This window comes from Homalodisca vitripennis, chromosome 5, assembly GCF_021130785.1.
Source record: "Homalodisca vitripennis isolate AUS2020 chromosome 5, UT_GWSS_2.1, whole genome shotgun sequence".
NCBI lineage: Eukaryota > Metazoa > Arthropoda > Insecta > Hemiptera > Cicadellidae > Homalodisca > Homalodisca vitripennis.
In genome coordinates this window covers 67,272,194-67,286,107 of record NC_060211.1, presented here as the reverse complement: position 1 = coordinate 67,286,107, position 13,914 = coordinate 67,272,194, and the positions used below count along the sequence as shown (strand labels likewise).

Below are 13,914 nucleotides of genomic sequence, written 5' to 3'. Positions count from 1 at the left end.
ACGATATGATTAAGGAACATTCATTAAAAAATTGATATTAATCACATACGGTATTACTCGATAAAACTTGCAGACACTACAGGAAACGTTTAAGAAAGACTGAAACATCCTCGATTTAAAAAAAGCATCATTGTATATAGTCAACGGAAAAATTCTGTTTAAATCCTACAACTTTGATTTCATAAGATAAACGCGGCCAAAGGTACTTTCTAACTTGTACCATAGACAAAATATGTATAAATGTTTGTTTCTTTGCGAGTGTACGTATAGAAATCAACATATATATTTTGTATGTTGTACGTTATAGAAGCAGGAATTAAGTAAAACTTATTTTAATCATATTAACGATAAACATATTCTTACATTTGGCAAATTAAAGTGTTAAAAACATTTGGAAACAGAAAAATAACGAGGTCAGATACTATTAGAATAGTATGTAGATATGAACAAAATTATTTTCTCTGCTTAGTCTTACACGGCATTCTATATATTATGGACCATTAAATGATAAATTCCTATTATTTCAAGTAAAAATAATACGGAATTTCTTTTAATACGTAATGCTAACATCCAAGACCTGACACTCCGTATAACATGCATTTTTTGAACACACCGTACTTTAACTTGTTTAAACGTTTTTGAAAGCGTGTTAAATTAATTAAAACAGAAATTAGATACAACACAGTTGTTTTCTTTTTTTTTTTAGTGTCTACGTAAATGTATCGATGAATTAAAATGAATAAAAGTCAAAAGGCTATTTTGAAATTTCATTTACTCGACAAGCCAGAAATTAACTAATTCATTTTGCAAATCCTATTATACAATTACAACTCGGGTGCCCATCGAATTTACATAATCCGCATTAATTACTTCCCAACGTTGGTATACCAGCAATATAGCCGTGCAATAACAGTTTACATTATGTAAATGTAAACACGATACGGCTCAGTGGCTTATAATTGGGTTAGTAGAGTTGTAGGATCAGTGGAGAGAGCAGACCTACCGCAACCGCCGTTCATGATTATCCAGCAAGGCTTTGACAAGGATAGTACAGTGTTGTGACTGATCGGATGAGGGCTCACAAAACGCCAAGGCCGGTCGGTGCTATTTAAAATAGCTCTCTCATACCGCAGTCACTTTCAGCGGCCTTTATCGATGAATAGGTTCATTTTGCCGATACGAAGTGGATCGTCGTCGGGTCGCTGCGCGGCGTGCTCAATAACGCCTCTGCATTGATCGAGGGAAAAGCAAGGATCCAATCTTCGTCAATAGAGGCGCAATCCTTGAGCTCAATTCAGCGACCAAAGTTGGTCGCTGGCTCAATTGGACAGAATCCAGGGCAAGTCTCGGGTGTATTAATCTGCAGTTCTTCCTGCTCAATTTTAACTACCTTCATATTTGTTTGGGTTCCCCTAAGGTCCCTAAGGTAAACAGCAAGCAAAAACTCAGAAAACTACCAGATTTGAGACTGCTATTTACAGTGCTATTTTCTGAAATAGAAACGAGTGTGCGTTACCACTAATGCATGCCACTTAGGTGTCATTTCCGAAGAGAGAGAGGTAGTTAGTTAATGGTAGTATATGAGTACATTACATCATCATTGAAGTGCATAACGTTAATTTACATCGATAGGTTATTAATATTATGAAATATTATTAATAGAAAGTCCTAAAGTCCTTAGATTTAAACCGCAATTGTTTAGTTAAAGTACATTATTAAATGTCGGATCAAGGCTATATTTCTTATTTTAGATAGGTCCTGGTACAATTTTATTGGGTATGTCCCTCTCAAATCTACTTCTTGCAACATCGTACCAAGGTATGACTTTGAATACCAGTGAACTAAATGTTAATGTTAATACGAACACACGCTTCTCTTGAAAAGAATGAAGCACATGTACACGTCGGAGACGATTGTCCTATAGCACATATCTTATAGTATACAATATCAAAACATACAAATGCACAGATATTTTATTTTAGTTACTGTCACATGGAAGATATATAAAACGACACAGACTCAATGTATTGTTTAAAAATCACCCGAAAAAGAAATATTGCAGACTTTTGAGTGAGTGGACAGAATATGTTGAACGTCTCAAGTGACCAAACTGCTCAGAAAAAAGCAACATAATGAAAATAGATGAGACCTATTTCAAAGAACTCCAAGACGTCCATACTTGTGCTGGGAACTGACCGTAGTTGGCATGTTGTGTATGACGGCACCAGAGGCAGCATTCGACTTGCTCGACTTGACTCTCCCAATTTGGTTCACGACCTTTCCTATGGTCAAGGCAAGATTACCGCTTCCTACTTCCACACAAGGTAGATTGCGGTCTCGCAGTCGCGATTGTCTTCAACGATCGTAGAGAAAGCACCACCTGCCATTTATAGGCTGTGAGCAACAATTATCTCTGAGCAATTCTGGATGACTGCTGAGCAAAAGATTGGCATTCTATGATATCTTTCAGTGCACGGTTTAATTGGATCATTTTATGTTTTGTACGAGGTCAGACATGTCAATTTTCAAAATTGTCAAGACGATTTGTGACTACAATGTAGGAGTTGGGTATTTGGGATCAAAGAGAATGATCGTTGCTCGCACATGACCTGGTAACTTTTGGTAAACTTCAGAGTTGGTAATAATTTCAGTTTCAGTGTCGGTAAGTACACAGATTTAAGCATCTTACCGCAATTTAAGAGAGATACCAATGAATACTAAAATCTCTCCTCTTGGCAAAGACCTAGGTTTGTTATCTAAAAGTTTGAGTGGCAGGTGTCTACTACAGTTGGGCTACGACAAATTCCATCACCCACTGCCGTACAGTCTCACAGGCAATTATCCTCCATGGCACCTACTGACCTTCAGGAGATGAAGCCCTTCTCAGAGGCCGGCCCAACAAGTTAATCATACCTCGACGACCTTTCGCCCGGTTACGGCAGCAGAACGAATCACCCTCAGTCACAATCGCCAACAGTTGGGCAACCCAGGGCCGATCGATTCAGAGGTGAATGGGACCTCCTTCAAGGCGTCAACCTGGAGAAAGTGTCCAGGAGTCTTTGTCATCCTCAGCTCGCTGTCGCTGCAGACCTGTTGGGTCATTCTATTAATCAGGAAGCGCTATTATTTGTGGAAGTCTATAGAGCACAATTTGTAATGCGAAGGTCTAGTGGGTTTAGTCTAGTTCTTAGAGTTTTTATTAAATTTATATCACATTTGGGAGGTGCATTATATAGACTTTCTGTATTTCCTGGCATTGTTGTGTTTTTATTTTTATGAAAACGAACTCATATCATAGAAATTGTTAGATATTGTAAACATATTATTTGTAATGAAGTAAAATTCATTTTTTAAATAGTAACTAATGAATTGGTGTTGGTATTGCAATACAACAAATTTTAAGTAGGTGAAAACTTTATTAATAGCAAGATGATTAGTCTTGATGAAAATGGGAATAGCCAGATCAACTGACAAGGTTTACTGACAGTGTACTCGTATAGTCATTGACGACTTCAGAGAACTAGTTGGAAGTGGACCGAACCATCCAAATGATGGCAAGTGCGACGACTGCGAAAGTGAGTAGAGATCTGCAGGAGACGTTCCCTTGAATAACTGGGCCACTGGTTCACCGAGTGTGGACCAATGACCAAATCTCTTGACAGCGTTTGTCTCCCTGTCGCGTGTTGAAACCGGGCCTTGTCTCCGACACTTGGAGTCGGTATGTCACAATATTGCAGAGCAGACTTGTCGTCTAACACACCAATCGGATTGGCAATCGTGCGTTACGGTCAGAGTTGGTTTGATCTCAATTAGGACGCGCTGTAAAAGGATTGTATTGTTCAATTCTAAAATAGCGTTTCACGTTTTCTTGAAAGAATAAAATTGGTGTGTATTAAAATAAAAGTTACATTTCCAGAAAGGTTTCAGTTCAATGCAGTGGAAGTTTCTTTAAAGAGGTATTTTAAACCTTTAAAATGTGTGGTACCTATATAAATGTTCTTTAAGTCGGATCTTCCCGAATTACATTTATTTGTATTATGCTCACCCGGAACTGAAACAGTAATTTGACAGCCATGGCCTAAACCTACGGAATGGAAAAGAGCAAACAATCCTATATAGAATTCAAGCGTTTGGGTGAGTTAAACTTTATTCTATTTTAACAATTTTAACTAGGTGTGAGTTTCCCACAAATTTTATACGGTACTAATTGTATTAACTTCAAAACCGGTTTACACATTTCAAGTTTAGTAATCAAATAGTACCCTGTGGACATAAGAATGAACCTTTCATCTGTTCTTGTTCTGTGGGTAAAATGTATGCCAAAATGTCTAGATGCAACACTCCATAAGATATACAGTAGATTCTATTTGTATGAGTAAGTATGATACTGGGCAAGTATAAGTAAGATATGAATTACTGCCTAATTCAGGTACCTTCTTAGGAGTGTTCTCAATTTAAATATGAAATTCAAATTACATAGTTAGCTACTCCAAAAATAACATACAAAGAGTATTTAGTATTATCAACAGATCGAAATTGATCTAAGTTTCAATTAAAACACTAAAAATTGTTGAATAAGGTTAAATTTAAAGCAGACAGGTTTGGAAGGTTAAATGTTGGAAATAATCAATTATAGTACAATAGCTCTTCGTTGGCCATAGATTTTTCTAGACAAGGATTTCCATAAGTAGGGCGCCCAGATAGTTCTGATGAGGAACTTACCTTGGTTTGTTTTATCAGTTCCGATTTATTCCGGTAAACAACAGTCCCCTCACCTGCGCACACACTCGCAACAGTAGCAAACACCGGGTACCTGATGACGACGGCACAACTACAACGGAAGGTTCAAGGCTAGACGATCTGCTGACCGTTCAAGCGGTATCAGTGGCGCAACGTTGACCGGTCTTTCTCCACCACGACCATCGCGCATATGCGATAGGTCAAGGACCAAATCCATAATCTCACATGTATTGGCATGTAGACCTCAACATTGTGTGTTAAAGATACAAAGTATTTCTAAAATATGAACCAACATTTTAGAAAACGTTTGGATGGATTTCATTTTTCAAAAACGTATTTTCCATCACAATTTCCTTCCCGTAATCTACTTCACAACGCACATGAAAATGTCTCAATCTACAATTTTATAGGACGAACTATCGTAATTTACAACTACATTACTTTGCAAACATGAACCTGTCAGTACCTGTATCAATAAGAGCGCCCCCTTTCGGTCTCAAGGAGTGCAGAACGGTTTTGGGGAGGAGCAAGGAAAGGAAAAAAGCTAAATAATCAAATATAAGATGATTTAAAGATGTATTAAATACGTTTTAATAACCATGTTAACAATAATTTTATATTTAAGTTAAGGAACTTGAATTGCATTTACAACCCAATTCGTGACAGAGAAGACTGTACCTAAGAATAGGGAATGTAGACATGATGATTAGTTCATGTTATAAATCGCATTGGAGTAAATTGCAAAGAAGGTCATGCACGTCATAGGTAGAAATTATAGTGGGAGAAAAATACCCCTTTTATCGAATCCATTCGAACTACTGGTAAACATTTTTCTATTGGTTCAAAACGTGACAATTCGTGCAAAAACGTTTGTTCTACTGTCATAAAGAGGCGGATTGTAAAATCGATCGCCGAGTATTAAAAACGGACGTTCTGGACACTAGTGCTCTTCCAGTAACCAATTGTCCCTACGCAGACTTTCTTCCGCTAAAATTATTAATCGGAAAGATGCGGAAACATGTCCATTTGCGAACACTTTGATGTCGAAGACATACCATGAAACACTGTGGCAGACGAGTTCGTTTTATACACATGTCCCATAACTCGGTCTGAAGGGGGTCAAGTTCACGGTCAAGAATCCGAAGCGGTCGTACGGAACCTGTTGTGAAGCCAGCAGACCTGCAGAACCCTGGCCGTTCGTCTAAGTTGAGCAGACCCGAACCGGTAAAGTCACCGTAATTAGCATACGACTAGTCGCATCAGCGTGGGCTCAGAGTAAGCAGGTTCTGATGGTGCTTCCTGTCTGGAACTTGTTTTTCTGATAACAAATCTGAATTAACAATGTGGAATAGGTTTCAGCGACCTGTAACTCAAAAGTTGTTGAACGTTTCTGAACCGCGGTTCCATGAGTAAATACATTTTCAGTGGCGGCGTGGCGCTTCTTCAAATTTAAACTATGAAACTCATCGTAAAGCTACAATGCGTTTAAAGCATAGATTATGATGCTTGATATTTAAATGATGGTATTGCTATGATTATTTAAGAAGACTTTATAATCTAGACTAAAGCCAATTTAAACTTTATAAACACACAATCTGATACTCTTGAAATCAAAAGGGAAAATTTGGCTAAGAAATCGGTCGAAATAAGAGTGTATCAAATGTGTAAAACAAAATGTAAAAACAAAACGAAATTAACAAAACTTAACGAAAATCTAAACGAAATTCCATACCGACATTTTTTCTTTCCTTATTTTTTAGCTTGTTAGGCTACACTAAAAACTGACCGTTTAACACTTAAACAATAGTTAAACCGTCGTCAGACAATTAGGTAAAAGTTACAATTTTGAGTTATTACATGATTATCTGACGCTGACTTTACATTTATTTACGTGACACTCAAAACTGACTGACGAACACTAAAAAAATGGCGAAACCGTCGTCAGAAAATTAGATAAAAGTCTTAACTTTGGGGTTTTTATAAGATTGCTGACACTGATTTAACATTTATTTAAGTGTCATTTATTTTTGTGTTGCGGTTGGTTTTAAATATGCCAAGCTGAACAATACGATCTGAGAAAATTCCACCAAAATTACTGCGGCTGATGATCGATTTCTTTCTATCAATATTAAGAAAAACTATTTATGTGATTAAACAATACCAATTTTCTTTCGGCTCCTGGACTAATAAATTTTCTTAATAAAAATAATTATACCATGAGGTTAAAGAAAAGAAGCGATGCATACATTTAAAAAATAAAATTTTTGTAAAATATAAGCAAAGAAATGGTTTTTAATGAATTGATTATTATAAAACTTATTTTAATGAGTAAAAATATGACTACTGAATATGACACGGAACCGTGCCAGATCATATTTATTTGATTAAGAACACTAATTTTTAATAATCAACTGAATTAAAAACTTTACAAAAAATTAACTTAGATGTTAAAATTGAAGCAAGATGTCTAAAATCAAGAAATGTTTATATTCCCCTTAATTTGCGCATTATCAACACAATTTCTATTTGAAAATTTTATTCCAAAGAGAAATTAAGAGTTGTAGAATCAAGTTTAATATAAATTTATTAAATGGTCTCAGTAATTGTTAGTTGTAAAGCAGCTATATTGATCAAACATTCGAACATTAATGAACACATAATACGTCTACACCCATATAAATGCTGTTAGATAACATAATTAATTCATTATCTCAGATACTGATATTTCATGGAATATAAATTAATTGCACTTGTAGGACAATTAATTTGCAATTTTATTTACTTAAAGAGGGTTCCTAGAATCTTAAAATGTATACACTGAATTTACAAAAGCTTTCAATAAGGTTTGAGCAGACTTTTATTGAGATGAATTCAAAACATATAAAATAAGGTGTAGGAGATTTTACACCTGCGCAACCTTTTGAGATTTTTTCTGTTTTTGTTTGAACCATTGACAGAAGGATCATTAATTCACAGCCCGTTTTGTGCTCAGAAATCGACGTAGAATAATACATACGTTGGACCCCCAAGGTGAAAAGGCCACAACTCATATCAAGAAAAAGTCGTGGAATATACTTTGGAACCTCAGATGTAGAATCTCAGAATATACCGAAGAAACGACGTATATACCTACCTAGAATCAGCCATAACATTTCAGTCCACATCCAGGAAAACCACATAGAACGCACGTATAACGTAACCGCAGATACGAAGGCACAGTTCATACCCAGGAAAAGGACATAGAACGCATTTTAATGTGGAACCTCGACTACAAAGACACAGTCTAATCCAGGAAATGTACGCAAAAAGTACTTACATACCTTAGCCTCAAATATTCGATCCATATCCACGATAGAATCTAGTTAGAGTGGAACCTGATGGAATAAAAAGAAGTAGAATGTACATTACTTAAAATATCAACTTACTTGAAAAGTGTCAAACAAAAGTTAAGAAATATCGAACACAGACCCTTCTAAATGAATAGTAAGGTATGATGACTGGTCGAGCCTCGAATGGGCAGCACGTTGTCGCGACCAAACCGGCCGTAAAAACAGTGAACCCGTGGTTCTGCAATCGCGGTTGCGGTTACGTACCTGCCGTGACGAATCCGCATCCGTCCGCCACCGTGGACAATCCGTGGACCGGGTAGCCCACTGTCGCTGCTGGCCGGCAGCCGAGGGACATCAGTCGACCCGGCGGGATGTGAAATTGTGCGATATCGATATCCTAACCTGTCGTGGCATAACAGATGGCGAAACGGACCGGGGGCGGGCTGCGTCCCACTGGCTCTCAGTGGGTGCGCGGTGCGGCTCGTGACCCAACAGGTTTGTGTCATGGTGACTCATCTTGCGGATTCGTCTTTCGCTCGAGAACAGATCAGAAATTCTATTTAAATACATTCTACCTTGCCTATTCCATGATTATAAGCTTGGGTTAAATGCGATATAGTTTTATACCCTATATCGGGTATTGGGTTCTGAAAGTTAATATACCAGACCTAGTATTCAGAATTGAGAATATCTTCTTCTAAGGAGTGGCCTATTGCCATGCACTTAGCCTGAAGGGCCTTTTACTGTGGAACCTTGGCTACAAAGACACAGTCTAATTTAGGAAATGTACGCAAGAAGTACTTATAAGAAGGGCCTTTTTGCGCACCTCGGAAGTGTGGTATAAGGCCATTAGTTTACATCGCCATTAATTATACAAATCGCCGAGATCAGATCCCCTGAGAAAAATTGCCACTGTTGTCCAGGCGACCACAGGTCGTGTAGCGTTCCCTTGCTATTGCAGGACTGTCAAAGAGCAGGTGTTCAGCAGTCTCTTCCTGCTCGTCACACACTCTACAGAGCGAATCCTCCCGGAGACTGCCCGCTCTGTGAAGATACATTCTCATTATCATACCCATAATAAAACTAATAGAATCAGAATGAAGTACATTTTTGGCCTCATTCATTTAGTTGTTTTTTCATCAATAATCTTTAAAACTTAGAAGTTTCCATAGTAATATCCCACCATAATTTTCGATTTTTACTCCTATTTTCTCTTTAGAGATTAATGACTCTAGATACCGATTATATGCTTAAGAAGTACAAAGTCCCTGGTTAGGGAGTTCCCTGCACTCATCGCGCTTCGGTAAAACTGACACTGACTTTTACCAAGCCAAAGCTGACGGTTCAGCAGCATTCAATATCGTTTAAATTATTGTAACCAACATTAATCCAACCTTCCTCATCGCCCTAGTTTCCCACCTGCCCAGTGGTGACAAGAATCCATTGTCTCCCGCTCCGGATTAAGTTTCGTTTCCGGTGGTTGCACAGTCTTGTAAGTCAGGGGCGCGCTTTTGTTGTATCATACCACAGACATCTGCCATGTACAATAGGGTTACATTAGTTTGTATAGGGCAAGATCAGTAATAACCTGAAGACATTACAATTTTCTAAAAAACCACAGTAGTTTTTACGCTTTCTAAACGAGTTAGAAAAAGATAGCGTTGTCAATGTGTGAGCCAACGCCATTTTCTCAGTTCATTCTCTATGTACTATTATTTGCGAAAACCTTAAGTGGCAAACCGTAATGTATCATTCAAAGCTTGAAAGCACAGCGAAACTATAATGTGGAACGTAGTTACATAGGAAGGATTAATTAATTATACAATACATTAATAATAGAATATTAATATAATACATTATTAATAATACAATACATGCCATAAACATTAATCAAAATCATAAAGCCTTCTAAACACATAGGCGCACACTATTTCCATCAACATGTTTGAAATAATACACTCAATGTGTCCAGTTCATGCATGTGGAAATCACCAATAATTGTAATTTTAAAATTGTGACATGGAAAACGTACACACTTACCAGATTTTCTAGGCGAAACTCGAAGAGCAAGCCGCACAATCCTTGCTGGTGCTTCAGTCACGACTCCGCCTGTAAACACAGATTTCGGTTAACCACTTGGGTTATGGCGAGAAGTCATAATGTTTCAAAGTGGAGTGCAAAGTTTAATTTTTCCCCATTACATCGCCTCATTGCTCCGTAACTCCAGCTGAGTTCATATTATAGAATGGAATAACAAAAATTGGGAGGAAAGGAAATTTGGATTACGTAAGGAAATACAATGGTCATCTTTAGTAGAACGTCCAACTAATTATCAATAAAATGTAGGAATAAAATTATCAAAACAAAGTTTTTCACACGGCCTTGAGCTTTATGAGTAATCATATTTCCATCTACCCTAAATCTACCCTAATCAATGGCAGAATGCGGTATAGATGAACCGTAGGTGATACATGTTTGAGACAAAGTTAACCATTATGCCATTACTTTACCATAGAGTAACATAAAATACCATACATATTACGTATTACTCTACAACCACACTACTCGTAAGTTAGACGTTTGTGATTTTTAGGCTGAGCCTAAAAAATCATAATTAATGCCGGGCTTTATGTTTCGACGTTGTGTATGGGGTTTAACATCGAATCGATTTGATTATGAAACAAATTCAAACCTATAGGTCATCAAACCTAATTAAATACTTTTTAGTGTATTAACACTAGCTCTACAAATGTAAATTCTAAACAGAGGATTTTATTTATTTACCGCGAAGTTCAAAATATGAAGTATATCATAACTATGTACCTCTAGGTTATAAAGTTTTATGAAACAAAATGTTCCACTGCAACTGCATACCGATGATTCTTTCCGCTGATTTGTATGTCCTCTAGAAGAGCAGAAAGTGATTTCGGAATATTTCGTGACTCTATAGTAGAGTCGACCCAAAGGCACTAAAATCGAATCGGAAGTTCCGCGATAAACTGTGCCCATGCTGGGTGAGAATGATATTGTCAATTAGGTCAGAATTGAAGCGAGTGTTCGGCGGCTAGACAATGGACAGGAAGCGGGCAGAGTCCCACACCAAACCGCTTGATGATCACGGGAACTAGAGAGGGTATCCGTTATTAATAGTCTACTTGTTGGACCTAGGGGGGCGCAATTGATGGGGTTAGGATACAAGTCAACGATAGTGCACATACGCACATACGAGATCGTTTCCACAATTATGTGAAAACTAAAAAATATAAAGGTACCGCACTATAGTACGAGTACAATGTAATCTTACATCTTCATGGCTTACCAGAAAAGATTAGACATGGCGGATATATTACGAATGTCCAGCATATTTTAAGTATCATGAGATATTTACACTGACAAATTCAGATAAATTCCTCGCATACACTTAATGACATTATCAATCACATCGTACAGAATCTACTACGCACTAGAATCAATAGTCGTGATTCAGCGACGGCATTGACCTCACATCTCCTCTGACCTAATTAGGAAGGTTAGGTATTTTCACTGTTAGATCCCTTGAAATTGTGCACGGCGCATGCTATCGGAGTCGGCGCTTTTGCCTCTTAGCACTACATTGGTGCTGTGACATAGGACATTTAGCATCAATTTTTATACCGCAAATTGTAAAGATGGTATACTAGTAGTAGTTATACCTCTTCCAGTCTCCGATTCCTGTACAAAATTTGTTTACTTGCATTTTAACAGATATCTATTATATTCATAAATATATTTTTCGCAAAAAGAAATTTATGCCAGTTGAATGAATAAATGCAGGATTCTAAATCATTACTACACTCTCGAGTCTTGCACATACGTAATACCACTTCCCTTAAGATTGAAATGAAAACGAAATGCTTTAATATAGACGTTATGTTAGGACTTCAAAAGTCCTCTGCCACATAATTTCTAGTCAAAACACAAGCCTCAGAGGTCTGCAGGGGTATGTTGGATGTAACATATTTTTACTACTCCCAGACCATCCTGACTACGCCGCTGAGGGTAAAAAATAAGCCCATTTGCTTAATCACATTGAATGAGTTGAAAAAAGATTGTGCCATTTAAAACACAGAATAATCCGGTGTAATAACAGAATAACACGAGTTCTCCTTGATGTTGACAATAACCAATCTACCACATGTTTACACTACGGTATTTCGCTTGTCGCGCCAGATAGCAAACGATTAGATAGAAACCACACAATTTATTTGTCCTCTAGGGACGCGACGCGAGGACGTTTCACCAACACTTGCAGTAATGCTACTAGAAAGTGCACTCAAGTAAGTTATAGATTTAAAACCGTCATGATATATCTGCAGACCCAGTATCGAGTAGCGGGCTGAGGCTGCTGCAGCAGCGGTGAAAGCCTCAGCAACGTGGAGCCTGCGGTCGGAAAGCGGTCGCGGAGTTGCTGCGCAGTGCAGTGCTCAACTACGGCGGTGCGGTCGCTGTCACTAGGTTAGCTGCGGGTTATGTACCTGTAATAGCAGGTCCCGCTTGCTTGGTACCCGGTCAAGGCAATCTCTAATTTGCATTCCAATGTCATTCCAGTCCGCTCTGGATAATACAGCCCTGCATTACTCTGCAGTAGCTTGACAATAATTCAACATTCATACTATAGACTCTTTCGAGACTCCATATAAACGCACTCATTTTAACCACTCTCAAATGCTCAATTCAGATAAATATTTTCCAGGCACTAATGGTGATCTCCAAAATCAAAAACTGTCAAGGAAAATTAATTTTGAAACCATCTTTAACGATAATGTGGACTTGTGGAGCACCAATGACTAAAGGAATTGAGCCTTCCAGAGCCTAAAGTAATACCAAGATGGTGGCAATTCAAATTATTTAGACGTCCAGAAGAACCACATGTTTATTAAATATAACAAGTGATTTATATCGTTTTAGCTCATTTCAGAGTATTTTATTCTGATACAAATTTACTTGTTTTTTTAAGTAAAGTCACGCCTTTTCATAATTAAATTTAAAGGATTTCATTGCGAGATAATAAAAGGAATCATTTGAGTAATGTACAGGATGCAAAAGAATACAATATCTAAAGGTAGTTAAATACTTAAAGCACATGCTCAACTATTTGATGACTTATATAGAAAGAATGTTAGTATTCAGTATTGTATTAAATATAAGAACTCATATATTAATATTATGAGAATATCCATTTTCTAAGTTAGAAATAGGCTAAGTGAGAAAGAGATCCTAAAATAAAGTTTTTATAATTGTGAGCGGTAGAGTCTTAATTCATTCACTCAAAATGCTTAAGCCAATTACAGCTCGTTTAACTTCTTTCAAACCTGAGCTATTTTACATTTATTACCCACAGCGACAATTTAATATGGACTTGTAAACAGAGTTTTATTAAACTCTGGCATCTCTTTAGCTTCGTGGCAAGGGACTTTGAAACAACCGAATAATAAATTAAATATTGTATTTAAACCATAACGAATGATGTAATTGGCAGCTATTGATTATACAAGTAGAATGATTAATTTTAAACAAGATACCGTAACCAGGCATAGTACTACCATTTGCAAGACCTAACACAACACTAGCGAATTCTGTTGACCGATTCTGATTCTAGTTACTAACTTCATTGAGATGATGCTTAAGTTTTAATTGTTTTGACCCTGTTTTCGTGAAATTGATAGTAAAATTTACTCTAGGACAAAATCGATCATCAGTTACGATGGTCTAAATAGGACGGTATCAAAAGAATTCAAAATATCCAATGATAGGTTTTGCCAGAAAATATATTTTAGTTTGACATCTTAAAAAAAGACACTAAAAA

At 37.1% G+C, this 13,914-nt stretch overlaps 1 protein-coding gene across 1 annotated transcript in view; it reads right to left on the bottom strand.

The window, feature by feature from the left end:
* The window catches only part of LOC124362320 (SH2 domain-containing protein 4B-like), a 107,484-nt gene that overhangs the window by 48,169 nt on the left and 45,401 nt on the right, over nt 1-13,914 (bottom strand). The window contains exon 2 of the mRNA XM_046816729.1: nt 10,110-10,178. The gene's annotated coding sequence lies outside the window, so the exon portion shown is untranslated. The remainder of the gene's footprint in view (nt 1-10,109; nt 10,179-13,914) is intronic.